General features: G+C 52.2%; 1 long non-coding RNA gene across 1 annotated transcript; it reads left to right on the plus strand.

The window, feature by feature from the left end:
* The first annotated feature begins 1,644 nt into the window (after positions 1-1,644).
* On the plus strand, positions 1,645-19,451 carry LOC113930891. The gene is made up of 4 exons (XR_003522623.2): positions 1,645-1,846; positions 13,750-13,896; positions 14,589-14,717; positions 18,642-19,451. It is a non-coding gene; the product is annotated as an uncharacterized LOC113930891 (long non-coding RNA).
* The last annotated feature ends 2,611 nt before the right edge of the window (positions 19,452-22,062 follow it).

Below are 22,062 nucleotides of genomic sequence, written 5' to 3' on the forward strand. Positions count from 1 at the left end.
ATCAATTTCAGATAAATCATAGATCTAAATGAGCAATTTTGAGCAAGTTTAAATAAAAAAGCTTCTGGAAAATGGGGTGCCTGGCTGGCTTGGTTGGTAGAGAATGCAACTCTTGATGTCAGGGTCATGTGTTCAAGCCCCACATTGGGTGTAGAATTTACTTAAAAAAAAAACCAAAAACCTTCTAGGGGCGCCTGGGTGGCTCAGTCGTTAAGCGTCTGCCTTCCACTCGGGTCATGATCTTGGGGTCCTGGGATGGAGCCCCGCATTGGGCTCCCTGCTCCGTGGGAAGCCTGCTTCTCCCTCTCCCTCTGCTTGCCACTCCCCTGCTTGTGCGCCTGCGCTCTCTGTCAAAATCTTTAAACAAAACAAACAAACAAAACTTCTAAAAAAAAGTCTAGGAAATAATATAGCAAAATATTTTCATTATTTTTGGGAAATGAAAGACCTTTCATTCAAAACACAAAGAGCACTAACCATAAAAGATGTATGCATTTGGCTACATTAAAATTAAGAGCTTCCGTTCATAAAAAACAAAAACAAAAAAACCACCATTAAGAGAGTGTAATAGCAAACCACAGAGCGGGCGAAGATATTTCTAATACAGGAAAGTATAAAGCTCATGTCCAAAATCTCTAGAGAACTACAAATCATCTTCTAGACAACAGAGGGTTTGACTTTGGGACTCGGACACAGACATCCCACAAGGAGGGCAAGGCCACTTACTCTTTTTGCCTCTGAAGGTAGAGCCAGAGAGGGAGGAAAGTGGGAAAGTAGGACTCTGAAAGAGAATTTGCTGTCTAAAGACCCTCACTGAAAGGGTTTTTTTTCTCTCAGAAGGACCAGAGGGAACAGGTGGGTCCAGCCCATCATGGCCTCCATCGCAGTCTCAAAGAGGACGAGTCAGCAGAGTACTCGCTGGAGGTAGAAGGATAGACTGTGTAAACTCTAAAGGTCAAGTCTTTTTTTTTTTTTTTTTTGGTAAAGAGTCTCATGGTCTACCGACTGAGCCAGCCAGGCGCCCTGAAAGGTCAGTTCTTAATCTCAGCTTGCTCCTGCCGGCTCAGCCCCAGTCTCAGACCGAGAGGGAGGATGAGCTTCCAGGAAGCCCCTGCCTGTCCTCCCGGGTGGCTGGGGGTTGGGGGTGGAGGAGGGAATCCAGTCATGCCTTTGGAATGGAGCTCTGGAGAGAGCGTTATTAATAGGTTTCCTGTGGGGCCTCCCACCCTCCCCCAGTGAGTCCCAGCACGATTTGGAGGGCTTCCAAGCTGGGGAACCACTTTGGTTCCCCTGCTCATAGGCACCACGCACAATCTCCAGTACTTGTTCATTCATTCTGACCCCCAGCTCCTACTACGACGTCCCCCTGCACTCACTCCCCTCCAGCCACTGCGGTCTCGTCCGGGGTTCTCATACGCGCCTGGCACATTCCCCGCCTGAGGCCTTCGCGTTTGCCCTTCCCCCGCCTGGAACGCTCTTCCCTCAGGTATCTGCTTCCGACCGGGGCCTGAGAAGGGAGCCCCTGCAAGAGCTGCAGGCTGCCGCTCTGGAGCCTGGGCCAACCCCCCGCCCCGGGCCACCGCCCCCCCCACCCCCCCCGCGGCCGCTCTGGAGCACGGCCTCAGCCTCCCCGCCCTGGTGGGGGCATGCATCCCATCGGGCCGGGGTCACCTGTGGCCCGCTAGCCCTGCGCCCCCTCCGGGGCAGAGACCGCGTCTGCGTCTGCGCCGCTCCCGGCTCCCTGGCCCGTCGCTGGCGCGGCCCCTGGTCCCGCTCTCCGCAGAGCACCGTGGTGCCCAGCGGGGACTGCCGGAGTTTGAAGCCCGCTCTGCCTCTCGCTCGCTGTGTAAGTTCAGGCACGTCGCCTGACCCCCCGCCCCCGCCCCCTTGGGCATCAGGGCTCCCCATCTGTCGAGCGGAGGCGACGGTAGTACCCATCTCACCTGGCGCTGGAAGCACTGAGCGGGTTCGCATTTGTCAAGTGCGTAGCACGGGTGCTGGGCTACCTGTTGCTTCAGTGCATGAGCCGCAGATGGGGTCGCCCCCACCTGTCCTGAGCTCAAAGGGGAATCTGGCCCGGCTCTGCCACAGAGCCAGCTCTTCGAGCTCTGGAACGGCTCAAATCTACTGCCCTTCTGGGAGGGGAAGCCACACCGCAGCACCCACCCTACAGGCCCTCAAGCGAGTTTCCCTCTGCGGGTCCCCTTGTATCCTTTCTCGACTTCATTTCCAGTTCTGACCTGTGGCAGGGCCTGGGGCGCCCTTGGCCTCACCTGTTTTCACGGGCTCTGCCCGGGAGCTCGATTTCCCTCCCTCTCGGCTTCCGCAGTCGGAGCCCAGTGCCCCGGTCTCTCTGTGGAACAGCTGAGAGCTTTCTTCTCTGGCCCCGGGCTGGGCCAGCCCACCAGAAACCTCACGGGGGCGGGGGGAGAAGAGGAGGTCGTGAGTGCAGGGTTACAAAGCCCGAGCATTCTGAACCTCACCTGTGAGGGTAGCCCCCAAGCCGGGGACCTCAGCTCTCCCAGAGGAAGCCAGGGGCACGAGGAGCCAAGCTGGGTCTGGGCCAAGCTGCTTCCTGGGAGTGGACCAGCCTACAACAGAGGTCCTTAAGCGGGGTTCCACAGGGTTCGGGTTGAGCTTCAGAGAGTCCCTGCACTCCTTGAAATTAAATATGTTTTGTGTGCATGCGAGAGATGGGCATTTTTCTGTGAAGGGGAGTCACTGATTTCACCAGAGGGGCCCATGAAGAGAGAATGGTTAGGGGCGCCTGGGTGGCTGTCGGTTAAGCGTCTGCCTTCAGCTCAGCTCATGATCCCAGGGTCCTGAGATCGAGTCCCGAGTCGGGCTCCCTGCTCTTCAGGGAGTCTGCTTCTCCCTCTCCCCGCTGCTCATGCTCTCTCTCGCTCTCTCTCAAATAAATAAATAAAATCTTAAAAAAAAAAAAGAAGGACACCTGGGTAGCTCAGTTGGTTAAGCGTCTGCCTTTGGCTCAGATCATGATCCTGGAGTCCTGGGATCGAGTCCCGCATCGGGCTCCTTGCTCAGCAGGGAGCCTGTTTCTTCCTCTCCGTCTGCCTCTCTCCCCTGCTCGTTCTCTCTCTCAAATAAAAAAATAAAATCTTAAAAAGAAAGAAAGAATGGCTAGGAATCACCGGTCTGTGGGAGGAATCTACTCAAACTGTGGGAGGCATAATAGTCTATGGGAAACGCACAACCTTACCTTCAGCTTGCCTGTGACCTTGGGCAAATCACTTTACGTCTTTGCATCCATGTCTTCATCTATAAAGTGGGGAACACAGCAGTGCCTACTTTATAGGGTTCTCGAGGGAAAAAGACAAGGTAAAACCCCTAGTAGATGGTCTGGAACATGGTAAAGTAGGTACTATCATTAGAGATTCAGAAAATCACCTCTGGGATGTGTGTGTGCATGTGTGTGTGAGTGTGTGTGCACGCGCGCGCGTCTGTTTCCAGGGTTAGGAGGTATGGGATGGGGAACAAGAGTTGGCACTCCCAGAACTCACACCTAGTGGTCTGGCGGGCTGGCAGTGAGAGCTAAAAGATGGTATCTACTAGGAGGGATCTGCCCCTAGAAGCTGTAGGTAGCCCCATCTCTCCCCTAAGGCCAGGCTTGGTAGCAGGACTGACTCCCCTTCTATCTAGAATGATTTTAGGGCACACCAAGATGATCCCTCCTAAATAGCTCCCCTCCCCGTCTGCCACTCTCTCTGTCCTAATGTTCCTGCAATCAGTCACCCATTGCCCTATGGACAAAGCCTTTGTTAAAATGCATGCTCAGCGGCAAACCTGTGTGGAGGCCCCGTCACCAAGGCTGACTTTGTTCTTGAATTGGATGTTTCATTTCGTCCTAGGAACCTTATTGCTACGGCCGGTTAGAAAAGTCGTTGCTACTCGCTCAGAGTTGCTCAGGGGTGGCAAGCTGTCCTGAGTGAGGCCCAGTTGGTGGCCTGGCCTGCGCTGTAAGCCGAGGGGGGCTCTCATTCTGCAACCCCCCCCCCCATGCGGGGACCCTTTCTTCTCAGAACAGACCGCACTGTTTCTGAACGGTCATCTATGTCATTCCTGTATGGATTCAGAAAGCCCGTGTAATTAGGCAGCATACTTCTCTTTTGTCACTCTAGTACCTGATGAGCCTCCGGTTCTATGTCGGGTCGCCACCGTCGTGGGTTTTCCTTTGTAGCTTTATAATTAGTTTTCCTTTGTCATTTTCTACATATTGTATTTGCCTACTAATTAGATTTAGTCCTGACGCCTGTAATTTTCATTCATCTGCTCAGAGACAAGTGTTTATTCATTGTCCGCTCAGAAATAGTTTTCTGAGTGGTTTTTATAACATGCAATATCCACATAATTTTATTTGCCTGTTAGCTAGATTGTTGGCATTAACATAAGTAACAACTGTCGTAACAAAAATAATGGTTATCTACCCAAATCCTGGGATCTGAGTCCCGTTTAGGAAGTAGTGTAGGTAGGCTGGCTCGGCCACAAGAGCATGTGACTCTTGATCTCGGGGGCTGTCCGTTGGAGCCCCATGTTGGGTGTAGATTACAACAAAAAAAAAATAAACCTTTTTTAAAAAAGGAAGTAGCTGAGGTAAAAAGTTGGGGAATTTAGGAACACAGTTCTCTAAATAACATACACGTTTCCTGGTACAAACTAATCCAAGGGAGAGAGGACGGATCCATGTGGCCAAAGATGAGGGACCTTGAAATCTGAACACTATTTGCCTAAATGATTCGTCCTCAAGTTTTCCCTAAGATCCCAACACCACTTGGCAATCCTGTCGTTTGTCCCTGAGCAGCTCCTCTTCATTGTCACCGGCTGGCCCACAGATTCAACTCAAATGCAACAGCACCCCCTTCCTCTCTGTCGTGGGCACTGGGTGTGCTCCTGGGACCCCCTTGAGGACTGGACTCAGTGGTGCTTGTGGCACGTGGCCGTCAGCCCTCAGACCCCTTTGGGGATTGCCTCAGCTGAAGAAAGCTGCTCTGCCCGAGGGCAGGCCCCCTTCCCGGGGCAGCCTGCACCCCATGAATGACAGTATAAAGGGCCAATCCCCTGGTCCCCACTCCTAGCTTCAGAGCTTCCCATAGGGCTGCCTGAGGTTTTGGGGAACCGACGTTGCAGCTCAACATCTCCTTCCTCCCACCCTGCTCCCATCCCTTCCCTTCCATGGCTGGTGGAAGTGCTCCCAAGAGCACTCCCTAATAAACCTGCTGATCTTGATCTCAGAATTGGCTTCTTGGGGCGCCTGGCTGGCTCAGTCGTGAAGCATCTGCCTTCGGCTCGGGTCATGATCCCAGGGTCCTGGGATCGAGCCCCGCATCGGGCTCCCTGCTCCGAGAGGGGCCTGCTTCTCCCTCTCCCTCTGCCCCCCCCCTTGTGATCTCTCTCTCTCTCAAGTAAATCAATAAAATCTTAAAATAGAAAGAATTGGCTTTTCAGCAAACCCGACCTGCCACACTCTCTTCTCCTACCCCCACCCCCTCCTCCTGCTCAAGGCTGAGACCCACCTCCCCAGTGTGCTGGGGTCCAGTCCCCCTCACCTCCCCTTGGGCCCTGCTCCATCTCTCACTCATTTCCTTTCTCTTTCCCGAAGCTTCAACCTCCCCACCCCCTCCATCTCCTCCCCTCAGCATGGAAACCTGAACAGCTATCTTCAACAAAAACCTCCTTTGACACAGAGCCCCCTTCAAGCTTCTGTTCTTTCTTCCCCTTTGCAGTCTAAGCTTCTGGAACTGGCGCGCTGCCATCTGGCTTCGGCCCTGTCTCATGTGACTTCTCTGGGGCATCTGGCTCTGATGGCCACTCTCTCCTCTCTTCATTTCCAGGACGCGTGGCTCTCTCCCATTTTCTTTACATTCCTTGAATGGTGTGATGCCCTGAGCTCCACCCTTAGTCCTGTTTTCTCTTTATTCTGGAAGTCATTCATGACCACGGCTTCAACCACCCCCATAGGTCGAAGGTGTCCAAATTCCTATTTCCAGCCCAAGCTATGAGACATTCCCCCCTTGACGGCCCACAAGTACCTCAACACCATGGCGCTCATCTCCACCCCTGCCCCAGCCTGCATCCTCCCTGTGTTCCAATCTTAGTGAATGGGACCACCGCGTACCTGGTGACTCGAGCTGGAAAACTGCCACTGTTCTCAGCATGACCCCTCTCCCCTGTCACCTCCTTCTCCAGAACAATCGTGGTCTATTGATTCTGCTCATTCGAAGGTTCTCGAATCCCTCTTTCCCGCCCTCACTGACTGTCCTAGTTCGAGCTTTGGATCCGTATAACTCAAATGAATGACTGCAACAAGCCTCCTCAGCAGCCTCTCTGCCTTCACCCCCGCCCTTGCCTCTGCCGCCAGAGCAGTGTTCCTTCGACGGCATTGGGATCATGGGGCTCCCCTGTACAGGATGCCTCAGCGGCCCCTTGTGGCCTTTAGAATGAAGTAAAAACTCCTGTAATTGGCACCTCTCTCATCTGGCTACCGCCTGCCTGACTTCCTCACCCCCCTACCCCCACCCCATCTAGTGCTTTATGTTCTCGCACAACTGGACTACTTGAAGTGCTTCGAACATGCTTCATTCTCCCATGTCTCAATGCCTCCTTTGTGCACGTCCTTCCCTCTGGAAAGCTGCCTCATTACTCCCCGGGCTCCTCTTCCCTCCCCCAGGCCCCATCTATGCTGCAAGCGTCCTTGCAAACTTCCCAGGCTCTCCGAGGCTGTCTCTGGCCCCCGGGTTTTCCCTCCTCTTTGCAGACATCCATTAGACCTAGGGCACCTTCTTCACCGCCTCTCCTTCCAGGTCTTCCTTTCCACCGGACTGAGTTCCTTGAAGCCAACAGTTCCATCCTGCAGTCCCAGGACCGGGCACGGGGTTTGGCCATTGGTCGCCACTTATTAAGGGCTTGGGGGGTGGATGAGTCAATGAGGCGCGAAGGGGTAGCAGGAGGGGGAAAGAGAACGCGAAGCTTGGGAGGAGACCGAAGGCAGGTGCCCCCCTCTCAGGATTTTGCTAGCCCCGAGGTCTGCGGCTGGCTGTGATGGCCTCACCTTTCTGCATTAGGAAGGGAGCGCAAGCGAGCCGGCCACACTGTGGCCACAGCCTGGCAGAGAAGAGCCTTGCCCGTTGCTCAGCGACTACTCCCACCCGAGTCTGGGTGAGCAGGGCCTCCCACCCCAGCCCTGTGCCGGCTGACTGCCAGGAAAGAGGGGAAAGAGAATGTCAGCAAGGCTCACCGCCGCTCCGGCCACCGCTTTTGTCTCTGGCGCAGACAGCTCAGGATTGCAGCGTTGTCCGTGCCCTTGGCCTTGGGGGCTAGCTGGGCCGCGAGCCTGGGGCAGCTCTGGTCCACAGAAGCCTCTTCCTTTCTCTCCCAGTGTGCTAGCCAAATATTTTCTGGGTATGCTGTGACATGAAAAGGGTTGATTCATATCGTCGAATGATCTCTGATCATTCTGGCCAGGCACCGAGAATTTCTCGAGTATCCACTGGGAGCCTTTGGTGTCTTGAATTTACCCATACATTTCCCCCCAGTTGAAGCTTTTCCTCGTGTCTTAAAATATGGTGGGGGTCTTTTTTTTTTTTTAATCCCCATTTTACAGGGAAAGAAACCAAGGTCCAGAGACCTACCTGCTACAGCACTGTCAGAGACAAGTCAAACCTGGTAAGCCTGGTAAACCGGCTGCCGAAGGACAGGAAGATGAGGGAGCCCAGCTTCCGAGAGGCAAGTGGCTGCGGGGCTGGGCGCTGGAAGGCTGTTTGGCCACAGCTCATTTACACTCTGCCCACAAGAGGTCAGTAGGTTCCGTGGCCGCGGAGTGCTGTATCCCGAGGCGTCCCTCCTGTGGGAAGGTGGCGCCCCCGTCCCCAGTCGCTGACCCTGGTTCCTGGCTGCACGGTAGGAGCCTGGATGGAAATCCCTCCACCACCAGAGCTTCTAGGAGGTGCCTCCTCCCCTGCTGTACCAGGGGTTGGGACTGGCCAAGTCCCAACTGGGAAGCTCCCAGGCTGCGGAAGCTCCCAGGGGCAGCGCCTTATTACCCGTCCAGTCCTCTGGCTGCGACCAGCCACTTGTGGAGGGCAGTGCCTGTAGACAGCATGGCCGGCATAGGCGCTGCCCCCCTCCAAGGGCTGTAGCCGTCTCCACAGGAAAAACTGGAACCCAAAATATCACAGGGCTGTGTCTGCTAGGCCAGAACTGCCTCCTGGGAGGGAGGGGGAGACTTGAAGAGCCATAGATACAAAGCATCTCCAGGATTCGGAGTCAGACAGACCTGGGTTTGAATCCCGACTCTTCCTCTTATTAACCATGACCTTGGGCAAGTTATTTAACTTCCCTGTGCCTCAGTCTCCTAGTTGGTAGAACAGGGAATAAAAGCACCTGCCCTTCCAGGGCTGTTCTGAGGACTTCTTCACTCATTCATTGGACAAATAGCAGAGAGCCTAACCTAGACTAGCTACTGGGTTCAGGGGGGATGACCAGGCTTGGATTCATGCCTGGCACAGAGCAAGTGTCGACTCATGGTAACTTCTCTTTGAAGGTCGGGCCATGAATTTGGGCTCAAAACAGCAAGCAGGTGGAGGCATTCTGAGCAGAAGAGAAGCAGGAGGAAAACACCATTGGGGAAGGCTCCACTCCTACCTGCAGTGTGGTGGCAGGATTGAAAAATGCCGGCCTTACGCTTTCCACAGCATCAGGACATAGGGGCAGAGCGAGGGGCCTAGGACTTACACTCCCCGGGGAGCTGAGCCCATACTGCAGTTGGGGACAGGAAGTGGCGAGAGCGGGGGCGGAGCCGAGAAGAAGCTTCCGGTCTGCTCTCCGGAAGCCCGAAGCCCGGAAGGCGCTGGGCTTCATCTGGCGGGTCACCTTGCCCGCCTTTGGGCGGTGGCTTCAGGATATGGGGAGAAGGTGTGGGCATGCCTCTGTGGCTGCAGGGACTTGAGCCAGAGCATTTGAAGGACATGAGAACACAAGAGTATGAATATGCCATGCTGTGGGTGAGGCCCGATTCCTCGGACTTGGACAAGGACATCATGGGACGCAAAGACCCAAATGCCCTTGAGTCCTTTAGTAAACAGTCAGCCGTGAATTTATCCAAGCCTTTCGGATGTTGCAGTACTATTTTTTCCAGTAGAAAAAGGGGTACTCTTTCTCTAGAAGGAGCCCGGGGAGTACCTTCTCACCAACTGGAACGTTTTCCGCACTTTTGCTTCCTCCTCCAGAGAAATTCTTTTCTGAAAAACACACCTCTCCCCAGCGTCAAGCGATGCGGTCTTCTGGTACATCGGAATCGCCCCCTAGATGGCAGGCGTATGTACCAGCCGCAGCCCCCAGTGCCAGCAAAGCTGCTGAAGGAGATCTAGAGTAGCCCCTTGAGATCGTTCTCTACATTAGCCAACTGAGGATCAGAGAGGTAAAGTGACTTGTCAAAGGTCTCACAGCCACTGAGTGGTAGGTAGAACTAGAAATTTCCATAGGTTTCTAGTCGGAAGACTGGTCTTATGTTTGTTTTTTCCCCAGGCCAAATGGCTTCCCATCTGGGACATACTTTTCTGGACTTCCCTCATTTTTTTCTACTCTCCCTCCCCGCCCTAATTTCCTTTCATTCTGTCCTTACTGGCACAGTTCGCAGCTAGACCAAAGTGGTTTGTCCGCTGGTGGAGGCCCCAAGCTAGCTTGTGCTAACTTCTGCAGAGCCAGGGGCCAGGAAGCAAAGCAGTGGACCTTCCTGTCAGGCGCCAGCGTGACATGCGAGAGCCGGAGTCCTTTCAGGGCCCGATTGAGGGTGAAGCAAGGAACCTGTGGAGAGGGGAATTTCTAGGCTAAGGGCTACAGGCCTAGGTTTCCAGTCAAGGCCATCTCTGGGTAATACTGTGAGGAAATTAGATCTAAGTGAGTTGGTATAGAAGAACCATTCATTTTTTTTAAAGTAATCTCCACCCAACATGCCAACATGGGGCTTGAACTTACAACCCTGAGATCAAGAGTCACATGCTCTACCGACTGAGCCGGCCAGGCATTCATTTTTTTTTTCAGAAAGGCGTGACCGAGCACCTTCTCCAAGCCAGACGCTGAGCGGGTGCCCCGGATATCACTATGAATGAGCAGGGCAAAGTCCTTCCCTACCTTTGTAGACTTGATAGCCTCGTGAGATCCCAAAAAGGTTTTTATTTGTTGCCTTTAAAAACACACACACATGATTTTTAGTCATGTGTCCATCCTCTGCCAAGTTTTGGTTAGGGTTGGAGTACCTCTCAGACCTTTGAAACTTGTGTTTCTGGTGCCAAAGTAGTTCTGAACCTTGGGCTTAACCAGTGGAGTGTTGGTAAATGTTTAACAATTAGCTGTCTGGGGGGAAGTGTATGCATGTATATATGCACATAAGTTAATTCTAAATTTTACCGATATAGAGTATGTGTGCCACACAAATTACATATAATAAAATGCACAAAATATCATTAATAAGGTAATTAATTTTGTAAATATATTCAACTAGTTTATTATCAGCACTTTATTAGTATTAATAACATTGTTGGTATTAATTAATAATTTTAATATTAATTGTTAATCAGTAGCTAACTGATTCTCACAGAAGGCTTTTGTGGATTTTTGCCAGACTCTCGTATCTGTAACCAACTTGTGGTTGCCATTGCTAAACAAATGTGGTTCTGACATGAATGTGAGTTGATCGTTTCATTTGTGTGTGAAACAACAAAGACATATGTCGGAACTTCATTCATTCCTCAGTGATGTGAGTGACTTCTTTCTTGAATAGGATAATGGTTTTCAGACACTGGAAGATTATTTCTTCATTATCTGGTATTATTTCACAATGTGACAGCTACCTACATGGCTCACAGTTGAGTTTAATCTGCATTATTAACATTTTCCCCCTCACTTTCTTAGGTCTAGAAAATCAACAACAGAAAAAACAAAGCAAAGCCTGATTAAGAGTGGTTACTGATCTCTGAGTCGCAAGCACCCAGCCCGTGGCCCATGGCAAGTCACCAACTTCGCTGTGATGCTGTTGCCCTAGATTATCTGCCACAGACGTGGCAGATAATCACCTAACTGCACAGATCACTGTGAAATAGAGTAAAATGATGAAGTGATGAGTTCGGGGGTATTTCTTACCTAATTTTTAAAAAAGATTTTTAAAAGATTTTATTTATTTGACAGAGAGACAGCGAGAGAAGGAACACAAGCAGGGGGAGTGGGAGAGGGAGAAGCAGGCCTCCCGCTGAGCAGGGAGCCCGTTGCTGGGCTCGATCCCAGGCCCTGGGATCACGACCTGAGCCGAAGGCAGACGCTAAACGACTGAGCCACCCAGGCGCCCCTCTTACCTAATTTTTAATAGAATTTATTTCAGTATAACTTTCACAGCCAGCTCACATTTGTGACAACATAGCATTAGAAGGAGTCCGCTCCAGCACACCCCTGGGCCTGACTATATTTCCAGGACCTGAATGACCTTCATCTCCACTCCCACGCCCCTTTGTCATTGATTCTGGACCTCCCAGCCCACCGCCGTGGAATGGGGAGCTCCTAGATTCCAGAGCTAACCCTAGTGGCCACCTTGAATGAGGGCCCTGGGGACAGGGTGACACCAGTGGCTTCTCCATGGCTGGGTGGCCTCTTTCTGCCTGAGGAGCAAAAGCAGAGGTGGAAGAGAGCCAGGGACACTCGCAGTGACTCTGGAAGGCAGGCACATCTGGCAAGCACTCAAGGCTAAGAGGGAAGGAAGGATGAAGGGGTGAGGGCAGGAGAGAGCTCGGGCTCAGCCCTCTGTCCACTTGGCTCTGCTCCTGGGCTATAATTTCTTGTTGAAGGCTTTCCAGAAAGGCTGGTGACTTTGGAGACTGTAGGTTAGTGGAGGGGGGAGGCCAGGGCAAACCCTTCCCTCCTGCCTCTGGGATGTTAGCCAGAGCCCTGGAAGCTACTCACGAGGGCCGTCCGATGTTTGCTCTTGGAGTCTACCTTTGGGGCCCGTTTCCTTTTCAGCAGGAGAGGGGTGGCAGTGACTTTGGGTCTTCGGTTGGGCCTCTTGGTGACTGGCTGAGTCTGTTTTGGAATCTGACTCTGTCTGGTGGGAAGTCTGCCCAGCATTCTGGGCCATCCTCTGCGTGCAGGCCACAGACGAACCCTGTTTCCTTTCAGGCCACATGCCCTGGTCTCTGCTCTCCAGGTCACCCCCAGGCAACTTAGCAGGTCCAACTGCTTGGATACGGTTGGGCCATGCTGCGCTCTGGATGCCACCGCATGAATGAGCGTTCTGTGTTTGCACCTAGGCTGGCAGCTCTCCGAGGGCCCTGTCCCCAGCACCACCCCAGCCCGCACTCAGTACAAAGAGCAGTCCTCAGTGACTGAATGCAGCAATGAGAAAGCCTGGCGGACAGTCAAGGTTTCTTCCTGGTGAAACCGAATCACAGTGTGGAGCCCCGTGTGGAAGCGCTCATTTTGGAACCTTGTCTGAGGAGTGTCCGCTATTATTGCTAACACTTGGCGGGGGGGGGGGGGGGGGGGGGGCGCGGGCAGGGCAAACTCCCCGCTCCCCACCCCCACGCAGACACGGGTTTTTACCAGTTAGCTGTTCGGTAACCAGGAAGTCCGGATGCCAGTGGTTTTCCTTCCACTCTAAGAGAACAGTCACCTTTACCTCTCAGCCCTCCGTCCGCGCCGCCCACCGCGCGCCTCCCCTCCCGGGGCTGCTGGCCCAAGTGCTGACTGGGAGCGATTGCTCTTGGCATCAAGCCTGAGAACAGGCTGTGCGGCCAAGAGGCCGGGGCAGCCCTCCCTCTACGACACGGGTTGGGAAGTGACCAGGGTGAGGACGCAGACAATAAGGGCTCAGTACCCTCTGAAGCGGGAGGGATCCCTGGGGACAGATGTACCAGCGGTCCGCTCCCTGCCAAGCCCCCCGCGCCCCACCCAACCCACACCCCAGCATCTACAATGCATCCTCTGGCAACCGGCTTCAGACAACACCATTCACGGGTTTGAGCGAGAGGGCAGGCCTTGCGAGGAAGTCCACAGAGAGGCCACAGAGTGAGAAGTCTCTGAGCCCACTGTCAATGGCGTCCTTCTAATAAGGCCGGGTGCCTGTCTCCGGGGAGCACAGCGCCCCTTCTCCCAACACGTCCTGGGTTGAATGACCCTTGGAGTGTACCAGGTTGAAGTTCTGGTGTCTGTGTCCGTGTGTGTGTGTTAAAATATTAAAACTGTGTTTCCAGACCAGACTTTGCTCCCGTGTTCAAGAGCCCCAATCCAAGTGTCACTTGGGTGTCCCACGGGCAAGGGCAATTTCACATACCCTGTGCTTCTCATCCTCTCCTTCCCCCTCAAACCCACAGTTGGTGCTGCCCCACAGTCCCTTTCTCAAGAAATCGCGCAGCCACTCACCTACGTGGCCAACCGGGAAACCTGGGCCCTCCCTCACCCCACATCCCCCCATTTCCCTCGGCCACCAAGTCGAGCCTGTTCGCTCCTGCACACTTGTACCTCATTCAGCTGGCCCTGCACACCCTGCCAAGACTTTAGGTCAGGTCACCAACTTCTCGAAGCGCGGTGACAGCCTCTTGATGTGTTTTCTTGCCTCCAGTCCTCCTGTCATCCCTGCTCCAGCCCCCACACCATCCCCAGCCCTGTCCCTAAACCAGCCCCGAATGATGTGCCCAAGGCAGCGGGGAGAAGGCCCACTGGCCCAAACGCATCTTTCTCTCCAACTTGTAGGTGCCCAAAGTGCCCCTTATTTTGGTAAGTTCTGGGGACACATACGGACATATTAGTAACTCACCCTGGAGCAGAACCCAGCCTCTCTGACTTTTCCTACCGGCATCGAATTTTCCTGGGCAGAAAGGAAGGAATGTGAGATGAAAGGTAAGTTTTGACATCAATGAGGAAGGCAGGGGAAGGCCCAGAGTAGGGTAATGTGCAGGTCCGTGGGGCTAGAGGGAATTCCCAGGTTTCGAGAAAAGTGGCTTCCTGGAAAGGGCTGGGCTGGGTCCCTAAGAGACCATCTAGCAGATGTGCCAGTGTGCCAGGAGGAAGGCATTGCCCTGGGGAAGGAACCGGCCAGCTCCCCAGCTCTGGCAATGACTGGGTGGAAACCTCCCTCCCCGGGTGTCTCAGGGGTGGAGCCATCTAAGACTTCCCAGAGGGAGAGGGCTCTGATCTCCCAGGAGGTGGGCTGGGCTTCCTTCCAGAAGGGAGGCCGAAACCCGGGGGCGGGGCTGTAGAAGCAGCCCCCACTCTCCCCTCTGAGACCTCTAACTAGAAGAGGTGACGGAGCCCCACCTTTCCCCCCTCCCCAAACAGAACACGGGCTCAGATTACCCGATGCCTCTCTCCTCAGCCTGCAATGGGCCCGTCTTTCCTCTGCAATGGTTCTTCCTCTGAGACCAACCCCTTTCCCTGAACTTTTACCTGTCTGGGCCCCGCAGCTCTGTAACGCACGGGAGGGGGTGACGAGGCTCCCAAATCTGTAATCTACGCAAAGCTACAAATTACAAAACAAAACATGAGTCAACATTGTGGTGCAAGGTCTTTTTTTTTTTTTTCCTTTCCTACAGATACGGGTTGTATAGACCTCATTGTCCTCAGGATTAGAGTCCAGATTCCAATCATAATTTGCAAGTCTCTTCAAGACCCGGCCCTGCTAAATGAGACGTCGGTCAGAGGGTACAAACTTGCATTTATGAGTAAGTTCTAGAGATCTAAGGTACAGCATGGTGATTATAGTTAATCAGACTGTATTATATACTTGAAAGTTGCTAGGAAGTTAGATCTTAAATGTGCTCAGCACAAAAAAGAAATGGTTTGTGACGTGATGGAAGTGTTAGCTAACACTCCGATGGTCATTATTTTGCACTATGTAAATGCAGCGAGCCATCATGTTGTGCACCTTAAACTCACGCAGTGTTATCTGTGAAATATAGCTCAGTGAAGCCGCGAAAACAAAGATCTGGCTTCAGTTTTTACCTCTCAGCCCTCTCCCCAACCCCCATTCCTTTGTACCTGACACGTGGTCATCATTTTTTAACTTGTTATTTGGAAAGAATTTCTAATTTAGAAAAAAAAAGAATTTCTAATTTAGAAAGCATTGGAAAAATAAAAATAGCACAAGGATCACTTGTATAGCCTTTACCCAGATAAGCCTATAGTTAACATTTTATCCCATTGCCTTTATCGTTTGGGTTCTCTCTCCACACTCAGGCGCGCACATGTTATGTATATACATTGTATATACCCACATTATGTGTATACATCCTGTGTGCCATTTGATACACGCACCTGCACACTTTTTTTCTGAGCCGTGGGAGGGTATGTTGTATATATCATGATCCTTTACTCTTACACTCCGGTGAATTTCCTAAACAGAGAGACATTCTCTTCTTCTGCTTCTCCCTCTCCCTCCCCCTCTGCCCCTCCCCTCCGAGCACTCTCTCTCTTTCTCTCTCTCTCTCTCTTTTTAAATTTTATTTATTTTATTTGAGAGAGAGGGAGAGGGGCAGAGGGAGAAAGACAAGCACTCGATCTCATGACCCTACGATCATGACCTGAGCCGAAACCAAGAGTCAGACGCTCAACCGGCTGAGCCAGCCCGGCGCCCCTGGTGTCACAATACTTTAATCTACAGTCCATATCGCAGTTTTGTCAGGTGACACACGGATGCCCTTTAGAACATTTCTTCCCTTCCAGTACAGGAGCTGATCTAGCAGCAGGTGTTGCATGGAGTTGTTCTTTCTATTGAGCCTGTGTTAATCTGGAACACCCCACAGCATCTTTGGGTCTCTTACGACCTTGCTGTTTTTGGACAGATCACTTCCCCCTCCTGCCAATATAAATATTCGCGTTTTTCTTTCCTGCCAACATTTCTCAGCAGGATGCTCCTCATGCTGTGCTTGCCTGGTGTTTCCTCATGCTTAGATTGGGGATCTGCCTCTCTGCTGTGTAGGTACTATGGTGTCCGATTTGGGGGCGCTCATCCTATATCTGTCTCTCGTTGGTGATGCTAATTTTGATCACCAGTTCAAGGTGGCGCCCGAGGTCTCTACCCTATAGCTACTTTTTTTTCTCCCTTGCATATAATAAACAGTCTGTGGGGAGACACTTTAAAACCATCAAATATCCTGCTTTTCATTAAAATCTCCACTGGGGGGCGCCTGGGGGGCTCAGTCGGTTAAGTGTGGGACTCGTGATTTCGGCCCAGGTTCTGATCTCAGGGTCCTGAGATGGAGCCCGTCTGGGGCTCTGTGCTGGGCATAGAACCTGCTTAAGGTTCTCTCTCTCCCTCTCTCTCTGCCCTCCCCCCCCCAAATAAATGAATAAATAAATAAAAATAAAATCTCCACCGGGTTTAGCATCCACTGATAATTTTTGTCCGATCCAGTCCTTACAATGATTGCTGCAAAATGACAGGTTTCCAGGGCACTTGGGTGGCTCAGTTAGTTGAATGTCCGACTCTTGGTTTTGGCTCAGACCGTGATCTCAGTGTCCTGGGATTGAGTCCCGCGTCGGGCTCTGCGCTCAGCGTTGAGTCCGCTTGAGATTCTCTCTCGCCCTCTGCCCCTGCCCCTCCCCCTGCTCTCGTGTGCACGCACGCGCACTCTCTCAAAATAAATAAAATCTTTTTAAAAAAATGACAAGTCTCCGACTCCCACACTCCCTCCATCCACAGTCATCGATTGGCCCTTGCGTTCTAGCCATTGTGAGCCACTGTCCGTTTGCCACACCTGCCAAGAACTCTTGGCTAACTCTTATTCGTCCCCCAGCCTGGGCTGCCACAAATGGTGCACAACTCCAGGGGACGCCATTCACATTGTGGCCATGCCAGGTGGCAGCTGCGGGGGGGGGGGGGGTCTTGGTTTAGATGAAACTTCCTCCTGGAAGCTTTCCCAGATTCCCCAAGCTCTGTCTGCAGACCCCTATCAACACCCTCGCCACACTATATTGTAATTGTCTTCTTACTTCTTTGCCTCCCTCATTGGGCTATAAGCTCCTTAGGTAGGACTTTTTCTCTCTTGTTCTCTGCTGTGCCCCACCCAGAATATGTATTCAGCAAATGTCAGACCAGTGAATGAGTTTGGTCTCATGTTACAGTTAGTTATATACGTATATATGATATACATGTGTATAGCTGGCTTCTCCGGTAGAGGACAAAGTCCTTAAAGACAAAAACCACACTTGATTCATCTCTGCACCCTCTTTCCGCCCCCTCCGCACTTGGCACGGGGCCTGGTTCATAGCAGGCACTCAACAAAGGTTTGCTGAATAAGTCCACATGTGTACCGGTTGATCAGGGTACACTCCCCACCCCACCTTTCTGCAGAACTGCGCTAAACTCTGTTTGGGTGACACCTGGGAACCAGGCGGTGTGCCCTTCAAACGCCTGCTCTTCTGGCACAGTTGGGCCAAGCCCTGCCTGAGCACAGGAAATGTAAGTGTATGTGGTCAGGGTCATTAGGGCTCCCATTACCGAAGGAGGCCAAAACCTGAGTGAGTCTCCGAAGGTGACTGAGGGCTGTCTGGGACCCATCCTTGGGGTTCTGAAGTCTTCTTAGATGACAGTCCCTGGCTTCCCCCATGGAACTTTCCAGGAGCCGCTGGCCCAGCGGACTCGGGAAGTCTTTCTGGGGCTAGGTCACTTGGAAGGCACACTGCTTGGGTCAGGATAAAACAGAAACAGGAGAGGCTTGGAGAGAAGGCCTAGGAGGAGCCGGGCTAATAACCCAGCCCTTTGAAGAGCACAGGGCACCTCCGCTGTCTGGAGCCCAGCCGGCCAATCTGGCAGAATGAACTCCGATGCCCACCAAGACCTGGACCTGGATTCCGGCTGGTGTCTCGCTCTGCAGCCCCGCAGGGCAGAGGCTCGTTGCCATGACAGCACAACCCCCTTGGTGGAGGCTGAGCTGAGTCCAGCTCAGCAGCCAGGGCAACTCCTCCCAGAAGGCACTGGCTCAGGAAGCTCCCGGGAGGGCTCTTCTCAGCCCCCTAGAGATGGAGTGGAGCCCCAGGGGCAGCCTCAGGCCAAAGGTCAGTGTCATCGGACTTTAGCTAGGACAGTCCTGATTTGTACAGAGTTTTTGTCTAGATGGAGGCTATGCTCCAGCCTTCCCGCTGTGTCAGAGATGCGCCATACACCCCACAGCATTCAGCTTTTTCCCAAGAGGAAAAATACTCACCAACGGGCCCCAGATCCATCAGTGGCAGCCTTGAAACTTATAGCCAGGGACTAAGGGTTACGGATCTAACACAGGAACCACTAACATGAACATTTTCATTTTTATTTCTAAAGCACTTACATAGCATTGACCATGTGCCAGGCATTGTTTTAAATGCTTTGCAATCTGTTAACTCATTAATTCTCATAACAACCCTTTAAAGTAGGTCCAGTCATCATCCCCAGTTGATCGTTGAAGAAACAGAGGCACAGAGAGGTTAAATAACTTGCTTGAGGTCACACAGCTGATAAATGGCAGAGTGACTCTGGCCCAGGTAGTGTGACTCCAGGCCCCGTTCTCTTTACTCCTCTGTCCTGCTGCCTCCCTGGGCTTATCATCCTTGTGAGAACAGAGCAGGACACGGAGAAACCTTCCCACTTCCCCTTTTCCTTTTCTCCGTAGGTCCTTTTCTATGGCTCAAGTTCAGGAGTCCAGCCTGTCCCCCTAGTCACATCAGAGACAAAGAGAGGGAGAAAGAGAATGAAGACATTGTCTGGATGCTCGGATACTTCTGGAAAAGTCAGCTCTGGCACGGGCTGAGGCGTAACTCCAGGGTTCAGAAAGCCCTGCGGTTAATTTAGCCCAAATTCTGAGCTGAGTGTGCCTAGCGACTCCCCAAAGATGACCATGGCATCAGAATCTTTCTAACCCTAGCCTTGGGCAAACACCACCACCAAAGAGTGGCCAGAGCCGAGCTTTGGCTGGACATGGAACAGAACTGGGAAGAAAACAAGTACATCGGGGTAGATAACAAGTTGTTCACAGTGAGCAAGGCCCCAGTGGCCTCCTTATAAATCTCAGTCCTGAGAAAGTGTGGTTAGAGCTGAAAGCCCCGACATGTCACGCGCTGCTATTCCCGTGGAAATACCAACCAGACAGCGCATGCACCCGGAGACGGGACGAGGGCAACACACTCTGGATACAAAACCTTCAACCAACCACCAAACTTTCTTTAAAGGGAGACGTGTTTGGCACTCTGTTGGGCACAGGGACTACAAATAGGAGTAAAAATGCTACCATCTGTGCTGATATCATCCACGCTCGCACATGCATCGATCGTCTGGGGAGGGCAACAGCAGTGGGAGAGAGTCTAAGGGGTCACCGCAAACCCCTCCTGCCTTGTGAATTCGCTCTCAGAAGCACACGTTACCTATGCAGACAATAAATGAGGGGCACCCGGCCGGCTCAGTTGGAAGAGCGTGTGACTCTTGACCTCGGGGTTGCGGGTTCAAGCCCCATGTTGGGTGTAGAGATTACTTAAATAAATAAAACTTAAAAAAAATTTAGGGGCGCCTGGGTGGCTCAGTCGTTAAGCGTCTCCCTTCGGCTCAGGTCATGATCCCGGGGTCCTGGGATCGAGCCCCGCATCGGGCTCCCTGCTCAGCGCGAAGCCTGCTTCTCCCTCTCCCTCTCCCCCTGCTTGTGTTCCCTCTCTAGCTGTCTCTCTCTCTGTCAAATAAAGAAATAAAATCTTAAAAAAAAAAAGATTTAAAGTGACAGGGTTGTTGACAACAACGAAGGATCCAGGATATACCGACGGAATTGACCAATCGGTCTTCCTGGCTTGGGACACACTTCGGGCTCTCACCGTGGCGGTTATATCCAAGAAGTCTTCTTACCACGTCCTGGCTACAGAAAGGCGGGTGTTTTCTAGTCATTTTTCCAAGCACATCACATGAGGAGACTGATAACCCGGCAAGAATGCGGAGGCAGGTGAGCCGTGCCCAAGGCAGAAGGGAGTTTGTCCTTCCACGGGCTTTGACCACGTCATCCACCCTTCACGGACAAAGGTGACTCCATGGGTGACAGCCCGTCACCTTGCAGACACGCCCCTGTCCCCAGGCTGGCCCTGGCCCCGGCTCAGAGAAGTGTTTCCCAATCAGCTCTGGTCTGCTGGGCAGGGGCCAGTCCCTCCGGCTGGATCCAGCCAAAACCTGCTAAGGAGCTAGCCCCAGCCTGAGAATGAGGGTCGGCAAAGTAGGTTCTGGTGGTTTGGGCGAGGGCAAATGGACAAGTCAGTTTTCCGGTGTGGCGTGGTTTTTCAGGATGGTGGGCTCTGACTTTGCCCTCTGCGCCCTCCGCCCCCAGACTACCTTCAGGCTTCCTCTCTGCGAAGCGCATCCCATCTGCTGGGAAATAGTAGCCATGTGACAATAAGCATGATCATGACCCTCTCGGGAATGCTCCGGTGGGTCAGGCACGGAGCTCAGCGCTATACGTGCATTCTCTCCCAAGCAGTCCTCATGGACGTGCCACGAGGAAGGGCTTCTGGCTGTCTTCATTTTACAGCTGAAGAAACTCAGCCTCGCAGAAAGAGCTAGTAAGTGGTGGGGACCCATTGGAAATCGGTCCATGTGGTTACGAGCCCAAAACTGCTGCACTTAGCTAGGCTTTTAACCACTCTGCTCGACTGCCTCTCATAAAGTTAATTTTAATCTTTGCCTAATCCGACCTTATTTAGGGAAGGAAATGTGCTGCCAAAAAATCACTTATGATATCCTAAAGCTAAATATAAAAGGCTCTTCTATTATCTCTTGTTTGGGGCTCTTCGGGCTGAGGCCTCGCCCCAAGGGCCTGTGGGACCAAGGGTTCTCTGGGTGCATACCATTTGGGCAGACAGGAAATAAGCCTAGCTCTGCTGGCCCTGAGTCAAGGCCCTAAAAAGATCTGCTAACAAGGAAAGTTAAACTTATAAAAATCAGTATGGAAATGAAAGACCAGGCCCTGGGATTCAAAATGTCAAGAACCTCCTTCCAACTTACTTCCCTGGGGTGGGGGTTGGGGAGGGCACTGCCTGGGGACGAGCATTTTGCAGCTGCTAGCTGAGGGGTTTGTGGGTAGAAGCTGACTTCTAGGTCCCATTGGGTCACCACGGTGGAATTCTAGATATGTGTCTGACTGCTTTATTCTGTATTCTCAGTTTATTCCCCCTGGGTCTGCACCTGCAGAGAAAACACTGGGACTCTTCTCTTCCTCGGCTTGCTGTACTGGTTAGTTCTACGTGTCAGCTAGGTTAAGGGAGGCGCCACTAGCTGGTAAAAGATGATTTTTGGGTGTGTCTGTGAAGGTGTCTCTGGAAGAGATTAGCGATTGAATTGGGAGACTGAGCAAAGATTGCCCTCACCAATGCAGGTGGGCATTAGCCAATCTGTTGAGGGCCCAAATAGAACAAAAAGATGGAGGAAAGGCAAATTTGCTCTTTTTTTATTTTTTATTTATTTTTTTTGCTTGAGCAGGGACATCCATCTTCTACTACCCTCAGACATTGATGCTTCTGGTTCTTGGGCTTTTGAACTTGGACCAGGACTCATGCCATCGGCAACATGGTTCTCAGGCCTTTGAACTGGGTTGGGGTTACACCAATAGCTTTCCTGAGTCTCCAGCTTGCAGATGGCAGTTCTTGGGACTTCTTGGCCTTCATAATCACCTGAGCCAATTCCTATAATAAATATCTCTCTGGGCGGCTCAGTCGGTGAAGTGTCTGCCTTCGGCTCAGGTCATGATCTTGGGGTCCTGGGATCGAGCCCCGCATCGGGCTCCCTGCTCAGCAGGGAGCCTGCTTCTCCTTCTCCCTCTGCCCCTTCCCCTGCTCTCTCTCTCTCTCTCGTGCACACACGTACACACACGTACTTTCTCTCTCTAATAAATAAAAATCTTTAAAAAAAATCTATCTGTCTATCTACCTTTCTATCATTGATCTACATCTACCTCCTATTGATTCTGTTTCTCTAGAGAACTCTAATGCACTTGCTCTCTTGGATTTGCCTTCCTCTTCTAAAATGCTGAGGCTGGAAACCAAGACACTTCTCTGCCAATCACCTGA

The sequence above is a fragment of the Zalophus californianus genome, chromosome X (assembly GCF_009762305.2).
Source record: "Zalophus californianus isolate mZalCal1 chromosome X, mZalCal1.pri.v2, whole genome shotgun sequence".
NCBI classification, from domain to species: domain Eukaryota; kingdom Metazoa; phylum Chordata; class Mammalia; order Carnivora; family Otariidae; genus Zalophus; species Zalophus californianus.